At 42.4% G+C, this 25,422-nt stretch overlaps 1 protein-coding gene across 7 annotated transcripts in view; it reads left to right on the top strand.

Annotated features, from left to right (window-relative positions):
- TSNARE1 (t-SNARE domain containing 1) overlaps window positions 1–25,422 on the top strand; it is a 514,761-nt gene that overhangs the window by 15,512 nt on the left and 473,827 nt on the right. For 5 of the 7 annotated variants that reach the window (XM_051612487.1, XM_051612488.1, XM_051612482.1 and 2 more), the window contains exon 2: window positions 1,011–1,104. The gene's annotated coding sequence lies outside the window, so the exon portion shown is untranslated. Of the gene's footprint in view, window positions 1–208; window positions 388–1,010; window positions 1,105–25,422 lie in introns of all 7 variants that reach the window. The other 2 variants (XM_051612483.1, XM_051612484.1) reach the window with 1 other exon arrangement.

Genomic DNA, 25,422 nt, shown 5'->3' with positions numbered 1-25,422 from the left:
AATTTAGCTGCACATTAAGCAGTTACCTCTGCTTTTATATTTTTCTAATACATTAAAAAATGAAAGAAAACAACAGACGTACAAAACCCAGAAAAAAACCCGAACAGTCCAAAGGCTGTTGAGTGTTGGTACACAGACTGTCTGTTTAGCTGTTGATGTGGAGATGTGAACCAGAAGACAGTGGTACTTGATATTGATCCTTCCTTAGATGTGTTACAGGAGGAACAGGAATTGTACAAGTAGTTCCACGTCTCTGCGGTGGCAACGCACACACTTCGTCTGTCGCTGTACAGCGATTACAAGGAGTGAAGGCTGCCTCCTTGAGAAATCACAGCATGTCTTGATGTTTGGATGTTCTCCAGAATGGAAATGCGAATTGTTTCAGAGGTAGTTGGATGTGAAAGTTTCATTACTGTCTATAGGAAGGCTTGTCTTTTGATAAGATGAATTTTCACCTTTGGCCGGAGAAATAACGAGGAAGAAGTGTTGTGTGATGTCGCATGACAAGGTGTTGCTGAGCAACAACTTAAAATTTAAAGGTCTTCCATATTTACCCTATCTTCAAAAGCCAGTGCTTGGCACTGAGCTTTAACTTAAAGGCTTAACTTGCTAAGATTGAATATAGGCTATGAGATGACTAAACAGGGGGAAATGACAGTTGTGTGAAGTCACAAATTGAAGAATATGAAACTTACTTGCTCTGTTTCACTGGGTGTCCCCGAATGTTTGCACCCTGAAATTACAGGGAAACAGTGTGGGGTTTTTTTAATGCATTTGTTACGTTGTCAAGAGATATTGTGTAGGCCACAAGCAAAGCTTGTCTAATATATGTATTTTTCTTTAACAAATTCACAGGGTGTGAAAACTCCCAAAGGCAGTTGAATCTGAAGATGCAGCTAAAACCTCAGTCTTGGGAATGCTGTGCTCCAGACTGAGGGAGAAAAGAGTAGATAAAAGCCTGCATGGACTTTTCACTTTTGATTTTCATTTTTTTCCTTTTCCCTGAACAGAGAAAACACTGCTGAGATAGGCCTTGGGTCCCTTGGGCTACTGCTGCCTTGTTCTGAACAAGTGACTCGACAACACAAGGGAATAAAATTGTGGGTGAGTTATATTTTACTGTTTTCTTTCTTTGATAATCTTTCCTGTTTCAGGTTCTTTCTTTGATTTGGGGCTTTTTTCCTCCATATCCCTTCCACTCAGAAGTGATGCTTCATCTTGTAGACCCATCCTCTGGAGTGGATGTGCAGGAGTGTTGTGGGCTCAGTGCTGCTTGCAGATGTTCACCTCTGGATGGCATCTTCTATTCTTGTGGTGGTTTCCTTGTTTTAAGTGGTTAATAATGGTTGATCTTCATTCAAATTCTTCCCCTGACAGTTGATTTTGCCTGACTTGGCTGGTTCATTAAGCTCTGAGATGGTCCCCACTTGCAGTGCATTGACTTTTAGTTGGGCTTTCTGGCAAGTGTTAATGGGTGCTCTCTGCTAGGAACAGATGGTCAATGAAAGTTTAATTTTTCAAGACGTAACGGACTGTATTTGTAAAACCTATAAAGTTTTTAATCAGCAGAATTAGTTTTCTTAAACTGCATCTGCTTTTCCCACCTGGAATACCATTAATGGTAATTTGTATTGTGGCTAGAAGAGTTGTTTCATGTTACTTCAGCTTAATAGCAGGAAGTAAGTATTTTCTTGGGTATTTTTGGCTTGGTTTCTGTTCCTCCTACATAGAGTCCTTTAAAAAGTATTCTAGAATTAGAAAAAAGGAAGGGTTTTATGTTTTTCTCTGAATCAATTGTTTACCTTGCACTTAATTCTTATTTGAGAAATCACAGTTTTGAAACAAGTCATAGAATCATGGAACAGTTTGAGTTGGAAGAGACCTTAAAGGTCATCTAGTTCCAAACCCCCTGCATGGGCAGGGACACCTCCCACTACATCAGGTTGCTCCAAGCCCCATCCAACCTGGCCTTGAACACTTCCAGGGATGCAACCACCCTGGACAACCTGTTCCAGTGTCTCACCACCCTCACACTAAAGGATTTCTTCCTGATGTCTAACTTAAATCTCACCTCTTCCAGTTTTAATCTATTAACTCTTCTCCTTAAAAAGTGATTTATTTAAATCCTTAAAAGTCATTTATTTATCTTCCACTCTTTTCCATAGCACGGGTAGAATTGGCATGTTCCAGCCCCGTTTCGTCTACAGAGCTAAACGGATTTATAACATTCTGTAAATAGTATGCAAAAAGTATGCCTGTTAACATCCTGACTAATCACCAACAACAGAGTAAATACAAGGTTAATGAGATTAACAGGAAGGAGGAACATAAGCCTTTGAGTGCTCCTCCCCATGGCCCCATAGCTGGTGGCAGCCCAGTTTCTGTTGATGAGCCCAGCATGGCTGTAGATGCAGCAGTGATTTTGCTGCTGTTCCCCATACAATACTTAATGAGATCCTACTCTGGTATTTTTCTTTAGATACTGTATAATATTATTAAATCCCACTCTCTGCAAGAGGTTTTGAGATTTTTATTTTTAATAAACCTTTTTTTGTGTTTTTTTTTCTCTATTTGTTTCTAGTGCTGGGGTTCGGTGCTAAGGCATCTGATTAGTCCTTGTCTTTTAAAGTCTTCTCCCAGGCATCTGGTACCCTCCTAGATGTCTCCTCAAGGCTACCAGAGGAATTGGCCCAAGGCTTTTCTGGGAAACACTACCATCAGAATCTTGTACTCAGAAATACATGAAGATTTAACCCTTATTTTCTTATCTCAAGCCCCATCTTGACTTGATTTCATTTGTCCTTTGCCTTTTTCCTTCCAACTACTCTCCATTACATGCTCTCCATTAAATCTTGCAGAGAGTGAAAGACCCATTTCCAAGCAAACCCATGACTTTTTATTCCTTCTGTATTCTGAGATATTCTGCAGCATATTTCCACTTCTCTGGAGATGTTCAGGACCCGCCTGGATACAGTCCTGAGTAATATGCTCTGGGCAATCCTGCTTTAGCAGGGGAGGATGATCTCTAGAGGTCCCTTCCAACACTGACAATTCCATGATTCCCTGATTCCATGATCTCTCAAGCCTTCTTTCTTTTCCAGGTTAGTGGGTCTTTTAGTCCTCTCTGTCCATCTTCCTGTAGTATCTTCTGGTAGTCGTCAATGTTTTATCAAATGCTACTACCTCAGAATTCTTTATTTGACTTTTCTGCACCCAAAATTGCATATGCCTGGTTGACTCAAAGCTCTAGGCACAGACTCCCCTTACTGGTCACTTGAGAAACTGCAACCTATTTTTTTCTGTTTCAAATGAGAAGTGCCTCACCAAGAAACCTGTTTTGTACTCAAGATAAATCTTGTACTTATGACCCCAGATTTTCTTCTTACAGGGGTTCTGATTAAACCATGAACCTTCAACTTAAGCAATTCAAGTAGAGTATGGGCACCACTTATTGCCTAAATGAATGATTCACCTCTTAGCCTTGATTTTTATTTATTGGAGTTTTTTGATGGTTTTGAGGTGGTTCTTTTGTGTTTTGTTTTTGTTTTTGTTTTTTTTAATTTTTGTGTTTGTTTGATTAATTTGTTTAGTCTGGGTTTTTTTTGTTTTTTTTTCAGATGCAGTTTCTTTTTAGTATTGCCACTTATTTTCTTCCTGTTTCAATTGGGTAGGGCAGTAATTTCTCTCTCCTAGCAGCTCTTTTGCATTTGGGTGTAAGCATGACTATTGTCCCGTATCACAGCTTTGCCTGGAGCTGAGATTTTCTTTCCAGGCTGCATTGCTGGAAGTCAGCCCAACATTTTTATATTGGCTGGGCAAAGTAGAGGAGCACTCAAGCATTTCATGGATGCTGTGGGAGGGAGGTGATACGATTCCACCAAACAACAACAAAGCTTGGAAAAGTCCTTGGGGTTCATCTTGACATGGTGCTGTCATGGTTTGCTGTTCTGTAGAAGACTAAGAATCATAGAATCATAGAATAGTTTGGGTTGGAAGGGACCTTTGAAGGTCTAGTCCAACTCCCTGAAATTATGAGATTGCTTCCCAATCCAACCTGACCTTGAATGTTTCCAGGGATTGGGCATCTACTCCCTCTACAGGCGACCTCTTCCAGTGTTTCATCACCCTTACTGTCAAAATATTTCTTCCTTAGATGCTAAGAAGATGGGCTTTTGATGGGACCAGTTCCTCCCTTGCCTTGTGGAGAGATGATATAGGGCAGTCTGAGGGAGAAGAAGGTAGCTCTTGAGTTTGCTTATGGGATTATCTCTCTCCTCTTTCTCCCAGTTCTCAGTATGGTTGATAACTGGGAGGTGAGTTGAATTCAGTGATGCTGAGGCTTTGGCCATGAGTCATGTTACTGGTCAGCTTGCAGACAGCTCACCCTGATGCTTCCATGTGCTGCAGTGTAGTTGGACAGAAAGACTGCTGATACTCAGGACAGCAAGACCTTCATAAGGGGAGGAAGACGTTAAAATCAGTAACAGGATTGATTCTATTTTCATTCTGATTTCTTTGCTAATAGAAAAGTGATGAAAATAGCAAATGTGTGTAGTGAATACAAAGGAGGGACACATTTTCCTGTGCGAGGGCAGGGAAAACTATTCAGCTCTGTGCAGCACGTTACTAATATTTGTGTATGAGCACTTAAAATTTTACAAGGAACGTTAAGACTGGTGAAATCTATTTTGTTACCTCCTAAGTGGATGATGAAACGTTCCACATTTTCTTCTCTTTCAGTCTGGCAATCTTTAAGTTGTTATGCTTGTTTTCTATAGACATCATGCTAAAAAGCAAAGAGTGGCCTCATTCTTTCTATATTTCTTTATTTCTCTTTGCCTGTTTTATGCAAAAGCACTTTAATTAATCTTTCAGATGGTCGAGAAGAGGACTGAGAAGAAAATATTTAATGCAACATGTAATTTTTTCTGGTTTTGCCTCAAAATAAGAAGCCACTTTGCTGAATCTATGTATCTAAACCCATTTTCTGCACATGATGCAGCTATGTTTTATCTACCTCCTGCAGCAGGCTGATGCAAAGAAATGCCTTGATCAATGGTATGAACTGATTCAGGATAACTCCCAAACTGTTTCAGTGATAGACACCATGCCAGTTTCTTGCCACCTTGATTATAATTTTATCTTTTTACATGTTTTTTTAATTTAATCTACTTGAAGATTAAAACTTAAAATTATGCAAGCCTGTTCCTTGCTGTGCTATACTGAGGCAGAATAATACCCCATTAAACCAGGAGTCTGTCCTATGCATTTTGCAGCACTAGGATGCTTCAGAAGCAAGTGAGGTGACTGTGCCTTGACTTTAATTCTCCTAGATAAATAATACTGCATTACAGAGCTTATGCAAGCCTGGCAATTGAACGTAGATTGCTTGAATTATAAAGCATCACTTCAGTGTCAACATCTTCCTGTCTATATAAGGTGAAGCAACTGGAAGGAATCAATGTAGCTGTGCACTTACCTTCAAGGTTTGAAGTGTGAGCTTCTTTAGTCTTCACATGTTTGCTGAGTCAGGAATACTACTTTAGAATAATGGAATAATAGAATGGTTTGGGTTGGAAGGGACCCTTAAGATCATCCAGTTTCAATCCAACTGCATGGGCAGGGACACTTCCCACTAGATCAGGTTTCTCAGAGCCCCATCCAACCTGCCCTTGAACAATTCCAGGGTGGGGGCTTCCACAGCTTCCCTGGGCAACCTGTTCCAGTGTCTTACCAGACTCACACTAAAGGATTTCTTCCTAATGTCTAACCTAAATCTCCCCTCTCCCACTTTTGATTCATTACCTCTTGTTCTCTCATGCCCTTGAAAAAAGTCCCTCCCCAGCTTTTCTGTAGGCTCTTCAAGTACTGGAAGGGCCAGTATGAGGTCCCTCTCAGAGTCTTCTTTTCTCCAGGTTGAACAACCCTGACTCTCTCAGCCTGTCTTTGTAGGAGAAGTAGATGATCTTTAAGGTCCCTTTGAACTCAAACCATTCTGTTATTCTCTTCTATGAATGTCCTGCTCCTAGAGTGTCACTACACAAGGCCAAGATGGGAACCAGACAACATCTTTGATCTAGGTAGCCACTCGCTTAGGGCATTTAGACCCATTTTCCCACTATTGTGATTATTCTGGTGACCCAACAATGCTTGGAGCAGCCCAGCCCTTGTTCTGCTGCCTGGACTTGCTGCTGGTTTTTTGCCACCTTCTCAGAAATCACTCCCAGCTCAGCTTGCTTTTTTTAGAAAAGTGCTTTCATCATTTGTAATACTAAAGGCTCTCCTGCAATGGAGGAGTTTTTGGCTGTTACTTTTAACTGAATGTTTCATTGATCTGATTTATGGCATGAGCTGCCGGCTGCTGTATTAGCAAGAGAGCAGAGAGCTAGCTGTGGGGTGGGAAAGGAGCAATGTGGGAAGGTCTTGAGTTATCTTCTTTGTCAGAGCCAATGCGTCATGGAGCTGCAGCCCAAAGATGCCTTTTTGCATCGTTTTAAGACTGTAAAAGTCAGGGATCCACTCTCTTTTGAGAGGATCCATGGACTTCAGCCTTATCCAACACTGGGGTGCTGCTGTCTGTGTGGTGAGCCAGTTTGAAAGCCTGATTCATTCCAAATGAAACCCTACAAAAATGAAAATGTTACTTAGATTGTGGGTGGATGAGATGTACTCTTAGCTCTTGAAAGGCAGCTTGCTGCTCTCACTTGGGTTGAAGTAATCTTTCCTGCATGCCCAGCTGAAGAAGCTGAGTGCCAACCATCAGGACATAGAACCATAGAATAGTTTGGGTTGAAAGGAGCCTTTAAAGTTCATCTAGTCTAACCCCTCGTCCAGTGAGCAGGGACATCCTCAACTAGATGAGATTGCTCAGAGCCTCATCCAGGCTGACCTTGAATGTTCTGTGGGATGGCACATCTGCCACCTCTCTGGGCAACCTGGGACAGTGCTTCACCACCCTCAGCATAAAAACCTTTCTTCCCTGTATCTGGTATAAATCTACCCTCTTGTAGTTTAAAACTGTTGCCCCTTGTCCTGTTGCAACAAAGAATCATACAGTGATTTGGGTTGGAATGGACCTTAAATAACATCTAGATCCAAGCCTCCTGCATGGGCAGGGACACCTCCCACTAGACCAGGTTGCTCAGAGCCCCATCCAACGTGTCCTTGAACACTTCCAGGGATGGGGAAGCCACAGCTTTGCTGGACAACCTGTTCCAATGTCTCACCAGCCTCATACTAAAGAATTTCCTCCTAACATTGTAAGAAATCTCTCACCAGCTTTCCTGTAGCCCCTTCAGGGTCTGCAAAGTGGTCCAAGGTCTCCCTGGAACCTTTACCTCTCCAGGCTGAATGACCCCAACTCTCTCAGCCTGTCTTCTTATGAGAGGTGCTCCAGCCCTCTGGTCATCTTGGTGGCCTTGGTTAGTGTGGTAGGGTGGAAGGTGGCTAGTTCTGGGCAGTGCCCTTGTCTGTGATGTGGTTTCAAAGCCTCCACTGTTGATGCTTTGCTGTATGGTGAGTGTAAACCAGAACTGGGAGCCCCTGAAACCTTCAGTGGCAGGTTTGAGTGTTCAGCTCAGTCCTATCCAAGTGCGTAAATAAAGTCAGATGCCTGAGGACTGGGTTATTTTTCTACTTGGTGAACCAGAAAATTAAATACAACTACAGTGTTTGGGGCATGAGTGTGAAAGTGAGAACAGATGAGCACTATTAAGTTGTTTCAGAAGTGGAATTATTTTATATTTTTCTTATAGTGTAAAGTCTCTCACTTTCTTTAAAGCTTTCTCCTGTCACTGTCTTTCTGTCTTTTCCACTTTGGTAAGGTGGCTGAGTTAATCACATCACAGAAGAGAATAGAGTTCACCGATTTGGGCTTTTCTCCTCTACCCAACCATCAATGAATGTATTCATGGGCACATAAGGACTTAATATCTCAGTGTCCTCAAGGGAAACACAAGAAAATGCAGCGATTATCTGGGGTTTTTTGTATCATGCAGCCAACCAGTTAGTATGTGTCCAGGTTTAGATTACCCATGTATGCAGCTTGCTGCCTCTCTGCTACTTGGAATGATGTTTTGAAGGAAAAAATTGAGACATAAAGCTGCAGAATGGAACCATCCATGGATATATGGAGGATCTGTCATCGCAAAGCAGGGCTGGACTAGATGAATTTTAAAGGTCCCTACCAACCCCACACACGCTGTGACTCTATGATTCTATGTGGAATGATTGTGACAGAATTGTCATGGGGATACAGAGTGATGGAGCAGGGGTTATTGTGGTAGGAAGCCTTTTGTAGGGGACAGAAGCAGAGATGTTCAACCTAACCCAAGTGCAAGACCTTGCACTCGGCCTTGTTGAACGTCATGCAGTTTGCCTGAGCCTATTTTTCAAGCCTGTCAAGGTCCCTCTGGATGGCATCCCTTCCCTCCAGCATGTCAACCACAAAGCTTGGTGTCATCAGCAAACTTGCTGAGGGTGCACTCAATGCCACTGTCTATGTGTCCGACATAGTTAAACAGATGTTAAACAGCACTGGTCCCAGTACCAAGCCCTGAGGAATGCTGCTTGTTGCTCAATTGTGTCTCAATTTGGACATCAAGCCATTGATCTCTCTTTGAGTACAATCATCTAGCACATTCCTTATCCAGTAAGTTGTTCATCTATTGAATCAATATTTTTCCAATTCTGAGACCAGAATGTTAAGCTGGATCACAGCATCACAGAATCTTAGAGGTTGGAAGGGACCTGGAGAGATCATCTAGTCCAACCCCCCTGCCAGAGCAGGATCACCCAGAGCACATCACACAGGAACGTGTCCAGGCGGGTTTGGAATGTCTCCAGAGAAGAAGACTCCACAGCCTCCTTGGGCAGCCTGTTCCAGGGCTCTGCCACCCTCACAGGAAGGAAGGTTTTTCTGTTGTCACTGGATGTCACTGAATGATAGTCTTCAGTGGGAAGAAGCAAACTCTACAATTCTTATCTCCTGTAGCATTTGCAAAAATGCTGAAGGCTGAAGTTAAGGCAGCTCAAGGCAGCAATCCTTTTCATTGTGCTGGAGGGAGATCCTGGCCACCAAGGCTTCTACACTAAAAGGATTGAGCCAGCTGGGAGATGGGAGATACCAACACAGAAGAACACTTTGGAGTTATGTATGGCTTTGCTGAGAAGGAGGAGAAGGAGGTTCCTGTCACACTGGGTGCTGCTGTTGGTGGCACTAATGCAAATCTTGTATGCTTCATCAGAAGATGTTCTGGGCCTCTGAAGATGATTATGCTGATGCGTCTGGCATGAGAAAGGCTCTTGCACACCCAGAATTGCTCTCTGGTTGCTCTGTTCCCCAAATTAGCTCATTTTTCTGTTAAGATTTTGTTTATAAACTCTTCTGTTACCTTCTGTTGACTTCAATTGACCAGGGAACTTTCTTGTAGCCTGAATGTAGAGTTCTTGGTACTGTGAGCAATATAAACTGTCTTAAAATATACCTCTCAACCTCCATCCGTCTCAGTTTAGTTTTGGAGGAGGATCACGCATTTTCAATTGGAGTTTTCTTCCAGAATTGAGGATGGTGATAAATAAATGCTGGTGGGAGACATTGGGGAACGTGAACTACTTGGGGTTGCTCAATGTGTGGAAAAGGAAGAAGAAGAGATGTATTTTTTTACTTTTTTTTCTCTTCATCTATGCCTTGGATAGACCTCTGTGTCTTCTTCAACCTGCATTTTCTGGGATTGTAGGCAAAGGGGCTTGTGTCAGCTGGTTTTTCCATCTCACAACTGAAAATGCCAATTAGTGTCAGTGCAATGAAGGCAGCTGTGACTTGGTTGAAGCTGTACTAATGCAAACTCTGTCATGTGTGCTTGTCTTTGCATGCTTCCTCTGCACCTGGAATTGTTTCCGTCTGAGATGGATTTTGATTGGAAACCTACAGGTGTGCTGCTGTATTTTTCTTAGTAATCTCTGGCGGTCTTTTTATTTTTACCCTGCAGTTTAGTGGAAGGGCTGTTGAGATCCAGCTGGCATTCATCAATTGTGCTCTGACTTGACTGCAAACAAGTGTGTTAGACAGCAAAAAACTTTAAAATAGAAAAGCAAATTCATGCAATGAATGATGTAGAGCTAGTTTTTTGGAGTAAAGTGAAAAAAAAAGCAAAACAGGTCATTGTTTTAACTGAATACACCTTTCTGTTAGTCCCATGTTCTACATAATTATGATCCCAATTTCTTGATCCAATTGGAGAATAATGTGGATGGATGCGTTTGTCAGAGCATGAGAGATTTATGTTGGAAACACACTGTAGTCTGCTGGTTGGGCACTGTATACTTGGGGAGCAAGAACATAGTCTTCAGACCTCTGATTGTGGGACATCTGCTCCTCACAGGAGGTTTTTGGGCAGCAATGTGCTGGTGCTCTGGTGCTTGTCAAAGTATGTGTATGTGAGGAAACCCAAGTGGCTGAAGTGACTTTAGGGCTGGAGCAGTAGTGGCTGGCTATACTACCAGTGGCAACACCCCCAAGGCTGACCTTGCTGTTGGTGAAGACACTAACCAGGATGCAATAAAATTAATGTCTAAAATACAAGGCTCAGAAGGAGGATCTTCTTTGGCTCTCTGTGCTCCATCTACTGAAAAGCAAGTGGAAGGCACCTGATTTCCTACAGATGTGCCATTCACCTTCTGGCACATCTTGTGCCACTTGCCAGCTCTAGTTGCCAACCCCACCACAAGAGAAATCATAACTTTGGCTGGTTGCCCTTTTGTCTGCTTGAGGGTAATCCATATACTGGGTAGTTGTTGCACATGTTGTGTTTTGGTCCACTTCTCCACACTGGTATTCACTTACCTTTATTTCCATGGTTCAGCCCTCAAAATTTCCCTCACCTTTTGTGGTCGTTAATATGTCTTAGAATTTTATTTTTATATTTGCCTTTTTCCTCTGCAATTTTATGGAAGCTGGCCAAGAACTTCAAGTTATGAGAGCAGCTGAAAAGACAGGAGAAAAGGACTAGGAAATGGGAAACTCAGTGTAGACCAATGATGGTTCTTCTATCACTGTAATCCTTTGTGGTGGTCATCACCACATGTCTGGGAAGGACTGAGAAAGTGGCATCTGTCACTCCATGACCATGGGAGGTTGGCCATTTTGCAAGCATGGGAAAACAATAGGATGAGTGTCTGGAGGCAGTGCCGTAGTAACAGGGAGTAAAGTCTTCTCTGTCTCTTCCAGCAGAATTCCTGATGGGGAATGTCAAGAAATGCATCTCCTGCGACTTCTGCATCTCTTGTGACACAGCATCTCTCTTGACTTTTGGTAGCGTATTTGTGGAAGTATTCAAAGAACATATTCTCCTACATATTCTCCCATCTGTCTTTTTCCCAAATTCACTGGCCTTGGTATATACTTAAGAATAGATTTGCTTTCTGCATTATGTTGAGAAGGCAGTTAAGAATTTATTTTTTGACCTTCCCGTGTTTAGATGATCGTATTTTTAGTTAGTGCCTTATGTGGTGGCTGTTTCTGAGTCGATTTGTAGTTTGGGCTTTTTTTCCCCCTGTTTAAATGCTGAAGGGAAAGCTTGATCAACATCTTCATCTGAAAGATAGTTTGGGGTGTTCTCTGTCCTTGACTAGGTTGTGCAAGAGTCCTTTTCATGGCACTTGATTACTCTTTTACATTGTTTATAAAAGACTTTTCCAAGAATGGATGAAACAGGCTCTGGATATTTAGCAATCCACCAGAACACACAGTTTCTTGGCTGTACAGACCATGAAGAAGCATGCAAAAGGGAGCCCAAAATATCACCCTCTAACCCCCAAAAAAGGGTGAAATGGGAAGGAAGAGATTGTTTCTCCATGTAAACTTTTGTAATTAATTTTAAAAAAAGTTTTTAATTGGCTTCTCCACAGTATCAGAGATTAGATGGGCTTTTTCTTCCATTTGCCACTCATCCCATCTTAAGCTTGCTGGCAGATAACTAGGGAAGTTCTTTTCTTTTCTAAACAAGAGATAATAGAGGCAAGAGCATCTCCAATCATCTTAAGATTGTAAGATATGGGAAAAGCCTCTATAAAATTGTATCTATTTGGGATGGGGTGTATCTCTTGAATGCAGGGTAATTGGACCACGTTCAGCTGCGTGGCACAGATTGGCATCTGGTTCTCTGAAAGCTTAATGGTGTCTTTAATTACAAGTAGTCTAGGAATTGCCTAATGAGACCCAGGGTTCATTTAGCTCAAGAATCTCTCTTTTGGATGGTGACCAGTAATAGTGTGCTCAAAAGAAGAGAAAGTAATGGCCTGATATGCAAATGTGGTGGTAATTTCTCCCTCGGTTTCTCCTGATATTTTATCTTTAAGGTTGGCCTAAAGCATTTGTGTAACAACTTGGTTACAACAACTTTGGCTGGCCTTGTTCTGTGCTTCCCCATGGCTTTGGATGCTTGTTTCTTGGCCTCCATGACTCGTGCTACAGTTGAATGACTCAAAAAAATTTCACTCAGCACTTAAACATTTCCTCAATATTTTTGTGTGTGTGTGTGTGTGTGTGAGAGAGATTTCTTAGTTTTGTGGTATGTGGTAGGAAGCACAGAGGTTCCAGCTGTCGTAGCATTGTCAGGGTTGGAAGGGACCTTTGAAGAGCATCTAGCCCGACCCCCTGCTAGAGCAGGATCACCTGCAGCAGATCACACAGGAACACGTCCTGACAGGTTTTGAAAGTCTCCAGAGAAGGAGACTCCACAACCTCTCTGGGCAGCCTGTTCCAGTGCTCTGTTACTCTCACAGTCTTCTCTGAACTGTCCCTTATTGAGTTAATTTCTGCTGTGTTTGTCATAATTATATTTTCTAAACAGATTTTTTTCCTTCAGTGTGTCTCCTTTCTCCACCATCACCCTGTGACAAAGAATATTTTTGCTGCTCATCTCTCCTCTTTACTTTTTTGAACTCCTTCTGTATGGAAAAGAAGATCCAAAAGACTCTGCAACACTAATTTTACCTTATAATTTTACATTATAATAAATATATTTTACATGATAAATAATTTCTATGTTATGCTGTCTTCTTTCCTATGCATCCTATTATTTACCTGAAATTTACCTTTGCCTTGGGCAAAGTTACTTTTTGAGGTGTCAGTGGTGACCTCCAATTCCTTTTTCTTGGCTGCAATTTGTGTTAGGAGCGTGCAAGTTGCAGCACTTCCTCTCCATCATCTCTTTGCATGTATTGAGCCTGGTGTAGCTAATTCTAAGAAATATCAAAGTCAGTTTCCTAAAAACTTTATGGAAGAGGAGAAATCATCTTGCACGTTCAAGAAGGTGGCGAATTGGCATTTAGGGTCCATGAGCTGCTGTGAAGGATTTGATGTGTTGTCCCCTTCTTGGTGTGTTGTCCTTTTTGCTCATCAGTTGAAGTACCCTGTGATCCTGGGTGGACTGTATTTGCTTCTCCTGTCAAACTCAGGTAGTTAGTGATGGCACCAATCCCAAGGGATGTGAAGACGTTACTGGAGACTCATGACTCCTTTCAGGGTCAGTAGAGCTGTTCCTGATCCATTCTCTGTCCAACCTCTTTCCTGACGTTGGCAGTTTTGAAATGGAGCCTGCAGCATTAACCACATTCCAAGTTATGACTTGGAGGAGACTACCATGATTTAAACCCTGTATGTTCAATTCCTTTGCAGAAGGCATCTCGTTAGCACAGGAATTCCCAAGCCAGATCCTAGCTAGGAGTTGCAACACCAACCAATAAGGTCATTTTTCCATTTTGGGACAAACATGTCATTTGGTGACATGTTTCTTTAGTGCCTTTCACTTCTTTGTATCCAGCCTCCTGGCATCTTTGCAGGGAAGGGAGGCTTTGAGAGATAATAACTTACAGGACTTTATGGCATATTACAGTGTAGTCACACTTGAAATATTTAACACAACATCATCCTCAAATTAATGGGGAATATTGTTATTGTATCACATCCCATATGATACTATTTTTGCAGTTTTCTTGCTGCAGGTGAGATAAACAATTATGTCTGTGTTCTTAATATCTGGTATCAGAAGTGAAGCACTTCAATTAGAATATTTCTAGATTTCTTTTTTCTTTTCCCAAATAAGACTGTTTTATTAGCTTATGTCCTTACATTTTTTTTTTAATTTTTCTTCTCCTCTTTAAATAATCCTAAAATCTGGATCCAAATTGTTTCCCTCTGCCCACACTCTGGATAAAACATCAATTTCCAAAAATAGCAGAATTATGTTACATTTTCTTTCTTGCAGGAAGAAAAAATGGCAAGTTGGAGGTGAACAGCAGAGTGAAAGTTGTTTGAGGAGATAGAAATTGCTTTTTTTCCTGTCATTTTTTTTCTTCTTCTCAGATCTGTACCAGCTGTGACTGTGACCTGGTGCTGCAGGTGCTGCAGCTCTTGCTGGGAGAGTGGAGGGACAACAGAGAAAAGGCTGTAAGGGCACATATAGAGCATTTGCATTTCAGAAGGCTACAGAGTTCATTTCCCCATCAAAGCAAAGCTGAGAGAAGTGAATGCTGTTAAGATGACCATTTTTTATTATTTCAAAATCAATCTGGAAAAATCAGAACACTCTTCCACCCAGCCCAGGTGAAGTAAAGGCCATTCAAGGCAGCTTGAATATCTCTTTTTCTCAAAGATTTTCTACAGATGTTCTGTTTTAAAACCTCATAAGCTTCTTGGTTATTCAGAGATGTATGCACAGTACCTGCTGCCCTGGTACTGAATGGAAAAACTCAGATTTAGGGTGAGCAGTGTGGCAGAGAGGGGCCTGGAGGTCCTGGTTGATGGCAAACAGAATGAGGCAGCAGTGTGCCCTGGCAGCCAGGAGAGCCACCCACGTCCTGGGGTGCATCAAGCAGAGTGTTGCCAGCCAGTCAAGTGAGGTGTTTGTCCCACTCTACTCTGCACTGGTGCAGCCTCACCTTGAGTACTGCTGCAGTTTTGGGCACCACAATATGAAAAGGACATCAAGCTATTGGAGGGTGTCCAAAGGAGAGCCATGAGAATGGTGAAGGGTCTGGATGGGATGATTTATGAGGAGTGGCTGAGGTCACTTGGATTATTCAGCTTGGAGAAGAGGAGGCTGAGGGGTGACCTCGTTGCAATCTGTGGCTTCCTGACCAGGGGAAGAGATGGGGCAGGTGCTGATCTCTTCCCCCCTGTGACCAGTGACAGGACTGGGGGAAATGGCAGGAAGCTGAGTCAGGGGAGGTTTAGTTTGGATATCAGGACAAGGTTTTTCCCCCAGAGCATGGTTGAGCGCTGAAAGCATCTCCCCAGGGAAGTGGTCACAGTACCAAACCTGCCTGAGTTCAAGAAGCATTTGGATGATGCTCTCAGGCCTATGGTGTGATTCTTGGGGTGTCCTACACAGGGACAGGAGTTGGACTTGATGATCCTGATGGGTCCCTTCCAACTCGACATTTTCTATGATTCTTCTTCAGCACCGTGTACCTTTTCCTAATTTCTGAGGAAGAAAGTTATCTTTGTAGTCAAAAAGTGAGTCTGGAATAGATAAAGTGTTCCCATGTGGTAATTCTTGTTCTCCAAAGTCAGGAGGAACCTTTGATCAGTCATATGCATGATTATCTTAATATCACGAAGGCTGATAATATAAATGGAGATTTCAAGCTTGACCTGATTCATAAATAGGATAAGTTAAAGTGATGAACATGATTGAGTTATTTGCTGCAGATGCTTGCAGGGCTGGATTAATTTGAATTTCTGCTGACAAAGCATTGAGACTGCTGGGAAGGACATCCCTGAGCTTATTAACAAAGTGCCAAGGAAGGAGGAGCTTTGAGAGTGGAGCCAGATGTGAAGTGTGGATAGGTGGTGGTGGGCTGCCTGGGCTCTGAAGCCTTCATCTAATAGTATGGTCTTCTGCAATGATTTTGTTTGCTGGTAGCAAAAAAAAGTTCAATAATAGAGTATTTTTTTTCTTGGATGGTGTGTTCCTGGTGATGCTGCTGTAGTTGGTGCATCTCAGTGTGTGTTTCTGTTTTTTGCATTGTCCTATGAGTTCAGGATTGTTGCTGGTGAAGTATTTAAATGAAAAAAAAATGAAGTGTGGGAACTTAAACAAATCCTGCTCTATTGTAAAAGACTTCTGGTTGGGATATTTGCATTTTCTGACAAAATTTCCATTGGCCAAGGATTCTCTGGTGCGTGGCCGGATTTTGTCTCAAACCCAAACATGGTGAAATGTTCATCTGAACGAGTAGGACCTGTGTGGGATCCATGCTTTGGATTTATCTTTTCCTATCTCAGTTATGTACCTTGAATATTGGACTCAAAATGGTTTTCCTTCTCTTGTCATCATGGAATGGTTTGGGTTGGAAGGGACCTTAAAGATCATCTACTTCCAACCCCCCAGCCATGGGCAGGGACACCACCCATTGGATCAGGTTGCTCTGAGCCCCATCCAGCCTGGCCTTGAACATTTCCAGGGAGGGGGCATCCACAGCTTCCCCTGGCAACCTTGTCCAGTGTCTCACCACCTTCATAGTGAAGAATTTCTTCTCAATGACTAACCTAAATCTACCCTCTTCCAATTTGAAACCATTACCCCTTGTCTTATAATTACATGCCCTTGTAAAAAGTCCCTCTCCAGCTTTCCTATAGGCCTCCTTCAGGTATTGGAAGGCTACTAATAAGAGCCTTCTCTTCTCCATTCTGGACAAGCCCAACTGTCTCAGCCTACTTTCATAGAAGAGCTGCTCCAGCCCTGTGATCTTTGTTGTCCTTCTCTACACTCTCAGAGCTGCACACAGTACTTCAGGTGGGATCTCATGAGAGCAGGGTCGAGTGGGAAAATCACCACCTTGACCTGCTGGGCACACTTCTTTTGATGCAGCCCATGATGCGTTTGGGTTTCTGGGTGCAAGTGCACATCACTGGCTCATGTTGAGCTTTTCATCAACCAACACCCCCAGGTCCTTCTCCTCAGAGCTCCATTATCCTCCCAGCTTGTGTTTGTGCTTGGGATTGCCCTGACCCACCTGCAGGACATTGCACTTTAAGATTACACCTACATATAACTTTCATCGTAGTTTAAATCAGGTCTGAAAGCTTTGACATCACAGAACCCAATGGTTGTAAACCTACCAGGAGGAGATCTTGCCTGCTGGCTCTTGATGTTGAAGAAGGAGAATGTCAGCAGGGATGTCTCTGCCAGGTAGGATAGAGAGGGCTACCTCATACTTCAACAGGGTACACATCTCCTTTGCATGCTCCTCCATTTCTTTTGACTCTAGACCTGGTTCTGTTTTCATTTCATCTTGGTTACCCCATTTTCCATGGAAAGCAAATGCTCAACAGATCCACTGAACTGAAGACTCCTGCATCATCAGGCAGATTTCCTTCAGCCTTTTAAACAGCAAGTCCGTAATGATGTTTTGAAAACAAGATGTATTGTCACAGCTAGAGGGCTAGAAGAGTCCTTTCGTGATAGACACAAGGTCCTGGCCTTTTTTTTTTTTCTGGCTGGTTTTGGTGCTGATGCCACTGGTGAAAATTTTCTCCCTGCTCTGATGAGACCTTGCAGCCAACATTTAGGCCTGTGTCTGTGGGATGTTGCAAGGGAAAAGTTGCTTTTTGTTTTGTTGTGTTTTGTTTCTTTTTTTCACAACTACAGCAGTGTAGAATATGGAAAAATATAGTGTGTATATTTACAAATATATATTATATGTGTGCATATAAGTATCAAGTATATAATAAATATATGTATAAAACTGATGCATAATATTGGGGTTTTTTTTGCATTGACAAGTTAAAGTAGCAAGAGGGAGGAATTGAAATGCTGCTCTGAACTAGAGCAGCACTAAATCAAATTGATTTTTGCCTTTTCCTACCCATTATAAGCTGAATTTAACACCTTCACTTCCAGCCTTTGCTCTGAACTTGACCCTCTGAGCACTGGACCCCCAGTGAGCGAGTTCTGGGTGAGAGGTGCAAGTGTGAGAGGCTTTGGAGACAGAGGTAAACGTACCCTGAAAACTTTACAAAGAGAAAAGCCCTTTTTGGTTTATTGGTTCTGCTGTAACTGTATTTTTTGTAAAAAACAGCATCTCCTGTTGTCAATTTGCAGAGGAAAACCTGGTCCAGTTCTGGGCTGTAGGACAGGGTACATGAGCTTTTGGCTGTCTGCTCACCTCTGGGCAGGGACTCAAAATGTGTAATTTGCTGCTACATGCATTTTATTTTTGTCATCATTTATATTATTGCATTCTCAGTTTGTCCTTTAAATAGCTCAGCTGTATATCTGTCTTGACATTAAGCTCATACAGGCATGTGTCCACAGAATTGCAATGTATTGGCTCTGTAAGGATTCATCCCTGTCCAAATATCTCATCTACCAACTCTACTTAAGCTGCAAAGAATTAAAGCACCTAATGGCTGGAAGCTTTGGTGACATGAATTAAAAGCCTTTTATAAATCAGGAGTCACTAGTCTTCAGCACACTGTGTAAAGGCAAATAGCTGCTGTGACTCCCCCTCCTGCTGCTTCATGGCTGTGTCCTTGTGTTGAGTCCTCAGTAAATGTCCTTCTTATTGTCTTTCTTCTGTAAATCCTGCAGGTCATAACAGGCTCCTAAATCTTGCAATTTGGTCTAGAAAATATCTCCTCTGTTTACTCATTTGTTACTTTTAAGAGAGTAATTTCTATTTGACCAGCTGTAAATAGCTCCCTATATATATGTATTTATTATTTGCACAGCTCCCTATATAAATATGTATTTGTATATTTTTTTAAATTGTAAAAAGCTTGTCCCATGCCAGGTTAACTTCCTCAACCTGTTATGAAGTGATGCCTCATTTTTTACCACAGAGGCAGGATTTAAAAGCACAGTCAAAGGACCCTGCAGTTTAACAAGCCACTGCAGGGGCTTTGCAAGAACTGTTCCCATTTCTGCTCCTGGCTCATGCATTTGTGGGATCATCTGATCACCTTTAGCTTCTCTAAGGTCTGAGGAAACCTGGTGGTGAATACAGGAACCCCAGCCCAGCTGCTGTGCTCTGGTTTGCAAGATTAAGTTTTACCTGGTGCTTGAGCAGGGGGGTTTTACTTCATCCCCACTTCTACAGACATTTGGATTACAGCCCCAAATTTTAATTTTGATTTCTCCCCATCTCCTTGCAGGACTGGCTGCTTTCTCAGAGACTCTTTTTTTTTTTAAAAAAAAAAAAAAGATTAGTTAATTTCTTCATACTCAAAAATCAGAGCAGTGTCTGGTGCTGGGAAGGCCTTTTACAAACACTCTGTAGCTCTGCTGCTGGAACAGCCTCCCATAGCAACCTTCATCTTGAAAGCTAAAATCACATCACCCCATATGACAGCTTTATTATTAGATTGGCATGTGAACCCTTTGGAAGTAGTCTGGGTGGGAGCAAAAAAAGTTACTCTGTCTTCAGTTTGGTTTGGATCATTTATTTTAAATTTTCTCTGTATGTTTATTTTTAATCACTTTGTTTTTAGGGGATTTTGTTGCCATTTTTTTTCTTCTTCCTCAGTTAGAATAAATGGTAGAAAAGTGAAAGACATAATTCTAGGTAAGGCTGAAGATCTCTGCCATGAGGTATGACACATGATCATGAGCATCACCCCAGCAATTTCACTTGCTCTGCTTCTACACGTTTTTTCACATGCTTCTGCTTTTGCCCCCACCCTGGAGGTGTTCAAGGCCAGGTTGGATGGGGCTTGGAGCAACCTGGTCTAGTGGGGGGTGTCCCTGCCTGTGCAGGGGGTTGGAACTAGATGATCTTTAGGGTCCCTTCCAGCCCAAACCATTCTATGATTCTATGATATACATGGATGAGACCTGAGACCTTGCTGGAAAACTGTTTGGCTCAAGTTGTGTTTCTTTTTGGATTTGTGTTTATTGCAGTATTGCTGGAGAGCTCCGAAGATTTAGGGTTCTTCTCACCTAAGGACTGAGCAAAATAAGCTTGGAGAGAACTTATTTGCCATCAGCACAGCCTCTGAATGGCAGCTGTCAGGTAGCTTTTGAAGGCATGAAGATGGATTGTGCAGCATCCTGTGTGTGGTATCTTTTGTCTGCCACTCTTGCATGGTGGCTGCTGTGCAGAAGCTCAGGCAAGGGGTCTGGCTCTGTAGGTAAAAGCCTGTCTAAAGCAATCACTGGTGGGGCTGTGCAGTAACTGGTGTGCTCTTGCCATCTCTAAGGAGCTTTGACTTGGCAAACTGGCTGTTTCTTGTGTTTAGGAAATTACAGTTTCATCAGTCTGAGCTTCATGGGACTGATGAACAAGGCCAGGTTGGATGATGCTTTGAGTAACCTGGTTTAGAGGAAGATGTCCTGCCCATAGCAGGAGGGTTGGAACTTGTTTAGAAGAAGGTGTCCCTGCCCATGGCAGGAGGGTTGGAACTTGTTTAGAAGAAGGTGTCCCTGCCCATGGCAGGAGGGTGGTAACTTGTTTAGAAGAAGATGTCCCTGCCCACGGCAGGAGAGTTGGAGCTAGATGTTCTTTAAGGTCCCTTCCAACCCAAACCATTCCGTGATTCTATGGTATATCAAGACTGTGCTGACACGTGCTATTCCTGTTGTCCAACCTCTCTGCAGACTAGTGCCACACCTTTGTGCTGGTCATTGGCTTGCTTCCTCAGAGCTTCTGTTGTTGAAGGGGAGCTTTGAATGGTGGATGAGAGTCCTGGAGAGTTGAGCGTTGCTCCTGAGAGCAGTTGTGGGACTAAACCAGGACATTCCAGATCAAGTCTGAGATAGCTCTACTGATGGGACACTTTGTGTCTTGGGCTTTTTGTTGAGCTTGGTATTACTGATCTGCTGGACTCTCCCTCCCCACCAGAAAACCAGTGGCAAAACAGTTGCTTGCAAACTTCACCCACTCACATGGACACATGTTGCTCACTCTGAGGTGGTGGCTGCTGGAGCTTCTCTGGCTGCACAGCTAAGACAGACAAAATGCCTTTTGCTATTGATGGTACCAACTTACAGGATCGCCCTTGATCATAATTCATGGATGCAGAGATAGTCTCATCCATACTCTTGAGTCACCAAGTCCACCGGAGGAGCAGCATCCCTCTTGCTTGCTACTGAAGCTCCAGTTTTCTCTTCCCAAACTCTTCTGGGGGGGAAGAAAGCTCAGAGAGTTATTTTTAGATGGAAAAGAGGGGGTGGCTTTCTGTGCTGGCTGTAAGCAAGGAGACAGCTGGACTCAGACCCTGGGAAAGCTGTGGTGATAGAGAAAAGTCTTTAGAGCCCATGTAAGGAGTAACCTCACTTTATCTCTGGCTCCTTCAAAAGCTTTTCAAGCTTTCCTAATAGGCTTTGTGAGCATCTCCATCCTTTCTTTAAAGCCTGTTCTTCTCCATCCCTTTGCATTTTCTAGGGAAGCAAGAAGTGACTCATTACACAGCCTACAAGGAAACTTTAATGAATAAATGCATTTAAAAAAAAAATATCAGAGAAGAAAAAAGAAAACAAGAGTTCTGTCTGAGGCAGGGTGATGCTTTTTCTTTCTTGAACTCGGAAAGAATAAGTTAGTCTGCTTCTTTTCATCAGCTTTTAATTAATGGACTTACAGGAAATATTTTCATGCCATTGTTAAGACTAATAAGACTTTGTTGGGACTAGAGCTGTGGGTTTGGGTTTCTTTTTTTGGATGGTTTGGTTTTAATTTGCTTGAAGCATCAAAAGCAAAATTAGTAAATCTCCCAGCTTCCCTTCTTCTCTCTTCAAACCTCCTTTATGCTGGCATCATCCCACGGGAGGAAGAGCAGTTCAGTGCCCTGTGGTGCTTTCTGGTCATCTTTGGCACTAATTGAAGCAAAGTGGTGTATTTTGAGGCACCTGCAGTGTCTTGGAGGTTGATGGGAGCCTCTTTCTTTTTAGAGGAGCTGTGTTTTTCTGCCAAGTCCCTGAAATAAGTGTGTTTATTTAAGCTTTCTTCCTTTGCTGCTGTGATGGAAGGAACCTTGGTGACACTTTTCACTTCTTCTCCAGTAAAAAAAAATAACCACATGTATCTGCAGTGTTAAAAATAGACCATGTGCATCCCCTTCCTTGCTTCTGCATCTTCTGTTCTGGTTGAGATGTCTCTGCTTGGGACTCCTGAACAGAGGGGTTTGACAGTGTGTGTATATACTAACATAATTCATGCATTGAATGAATAAATTATCTAATTGTATAAATTCTATAAATAAAGTATATGTATTAATATAATTCATACAAGGCATGATTTTTGCAGTCCATAGGAACAACAGGGTCAGTTGGGTGGAGCTGGTGATAATAACTTGATTTCATTGTAAAGGTAGATCTTCCTGTTGAAGATTCTCTGTGAATTCACAAGCTCGTTGGTGCTTTCCTCCTTCACCATAAGCTCAAAGTTTCTTCTTTTTGTTTAAATACAGAAAAGCAATGTTTTCAAAGGGAGGGAAGAGGGTGAGAAAGAAGTGTGGGTGCTCCTCTGAGATGGAGCCAATCCATTTTTATCTTGTTATATATCATTTTTTACTTAATGCTGTTATATTATTTCAGCTGTGCTTGGTTGTCAGATTCGATGCAGATACGAAGTTGCTATAACAACATGATGATTCATATAATTCTAGCAACAATCTGCTGGGTTTTATTTTTCTATCATGACGACTTTGATGTTTTTTGGTGGGGATTTCTGTCTATTTTCAGATAGACCCACACCATGAGCTCTCTGCAGTGATTTGCTTTGGATTACCTGGACTCAAGGTAGTGGCACCTGCACTCATGTGACAGACCCAGAGATCTCAAAGGTCATGTTGTTGTGGCAGGTTTAGGATAGGAGATGAAGGCATGGGAATGCTGGACTGACCCAAGCACCTTCGACATGTCAGACATTCTGTCAGCATCTGACATCTTGTACCTGTGCTTTGGTGGTTCTCCATCTCATTCCCTGCAGGGGTGGGGCTGATAAACTGATTGCTTCTGAGATCCTTCTGATCTGTACTTAAAAGTATAGAAATGCACAAGTTAAGATCTCTTGAATTTCTCCTGGAAAAATATTGTTGAGATTAATTCTATTAGAAATCTCAACCTGATCTGAACCTGATCTCAATCTGAGCAACCTGATCTGGTGGGAGGTGTCCCTGCCCATATGGGAGGTTGGATCTAGATGATCTGTAAGGTCCCCTCTGAGCCAAACCATTCTATGATTCTATGATCTTTGTGACCACCTAAAGGTCCTCTGAAGTCACTGAGTAGGTGTGGGATAGATCAGAGGAGTTGCCTAATAAGTCTGTTCCTTATTAAACTCATTTTATTTTAAAATTGCAGTCTGCAATAACAAAAATGCTGGTTTTGGGGTCTTTTAATAGGAAAAAAAAAAAAAAAAAGAAAAGGACAAAAAAAACCAGAATTAAGGGTGACTGATTTTTCTGTGGAAGATGGCAGATTCTACAGAAATATCTACTGAGTGTCACTTTTAAACTTTTTTTCCTTTGCAAAGAGCAGTGGAGATGGGAAACATTTCAAGGTACCCCCAGACACTTTGTCAGCTTCTCAGTTCAAATCTGAAATTTAAGCAATGGAAATAAATGCCTTCAGTGCCCTGAAGCCTCATGCTGGGATCTCTCTCCTCTCTTTTTTCCATCATAATGTTGAGAATTTCCAATAATACATCTGCAAATGGAGCAATCTACCCTGTTGCCTTTTGTAGAGTTGTGGGTTTTTCCAGTCTTGAAGATGAGATATTCTTTTTTTTTCCTAAATGAAACTTTTTGTTTAGTGCTAATATATCAAGGATTACTTGATGAGTGGGATTTTTCTGCATGTAGAGCTGTAGTAGGACTTCATGCCTTTAGGAAAAATGCTGTTCCTCCTTGAGGAGTCCCATGCTAATCAGAACACCATCTGAAGGTGGTGTGGTGCTTTTGGCCAGCCTGCCTGTTGAGCTGCTGTCTCTTTATCTTGCTCCACAACTGGAATGAAGCTGATCCTGTAAAAAAGTCTGAGCTTTCTGTTCTGCCTAATGGTGTTAAACGGTGTTTGCATCTCAAAGAGAGTGACTGGGAGAGGATGTTGAAACCTCATATGTGTTTTTAAATTCATAAATTACAAGTGGACTCTGGTGAATCAGAAAGCTGACACGAAAGGCCCTTCCTGAAGTGCACTGATCTCTTTATGCCTTTGAGAGTCATCTTCCCCTGCACTGAATCTCCAGATCCTCCAGATCAGCTCTATTAGGGGCAAGGAGGAACCATAGATGAGAAAAGAGCTGGTGTTGGGAATGTGCAGTGGGGACTGTCATATCTGTGTGCCATCCTGTGAATATTGAAGGGTGTCACATTCTGATATCTGACATTGCTGCTGAGTGAGAACTTCCATTGCAGAGCAAGAAGCTGTTTTCAGACTGGTCCTCCTGCATCAGAGGAAACATCATCTCCTGGTGCCTCTGTGCATGTACCAATCCCCACTAAGCTTACTGAGTTACTGGGTATTTGGGCCCCAGAATAAAAATGCAGTAAAGCTGAAGGCAATGGAAAATACATGCCAGTAAATTGTGACATCTAGAGATGTATTCCAGAAGTTTGAAGCTCATGAAGCAGGCAAAACAGCAGTGTATGAGATCACAGGCATCACTAAGGGATGTTCCCATCACTTCATTCCTACACATAGTCTTTATGCCTTGACCATGTTGATCATTCTTACCTGATCCCACACAGCCTCTTCCATGCAGCAAATCACAGATTTCACCTCCCATGAGCTCCTTATAACACGTGATGAGGACTTTCCTCTTTGGTTTGGATACTCCCTTGGATTCTGTGATGGAGGGGAAGAAACCTCCTTCTGTTCATCACACCTGGGACAGTCCTGCTTCTGGTTCTGGTTCTTGCTAATCTTGCTGCTTCTTGCCTGCTTTGAGTTTTCTCAGGAGCACATTACAGAGTTGTGCTGGTGTAGTTAGTGTGACACTGGTGGCCTGGGACAGAAGACAGTGTCTCACCCAGCTACTTAGGTGCACATGTGCATTTCTGTGATGGGTAGAAGATAATTCTCCTGAGTCATGCAATTCCTGTTTCCTTCTCGAGGCTGGTAAAATGAGTTGAGAGACAGGGAGGGGTGAAATGGAAAGTGTCTCCATATTTCAAAAGAAAAACAACCACTCCTCCATGGTGGTTATTTTAGCAGCATTTTGCGTCTCAATTTCAACCCCAAAATATGCATCAAGTGCAGGCAGCTGTGTTTGCTGAGCCAGGAGGTGTCTGAGATGGTGTCAGTTTTCTTGCTGTAGTCCTGCTAGTGTGAGCAGCCATGAAGGAATTGTCAACCATGTGCATGAGGGAGGGAGTTTGAAAAAAATAAATAAAAATACATCTGTTGTGGTTTGCAGCAAGACCTTGGAAACGACTTGACTTGCCATATTGGTGCCTGGCTGTTGAATAGGGTTTTCCCA

The sequence above is a fragment of the Apus apus genome, chromosome 2 (assembly GCF_020740795.1).
Source record: "Apus apus isolate bApuApu2 chromosome 2, bApuApu2.pri.cur, whole genome shotgun sequence".
Classification (NCBI taxonomy): domain Eukaryota; kingdom Metazoa; phylum Chordata; class Aves; order Apodiformes; family Apodidae; genus Apus; species Apus apus.
This window is presented reverse-complemented; position numbering and strand designations above follow the sequence as displayed.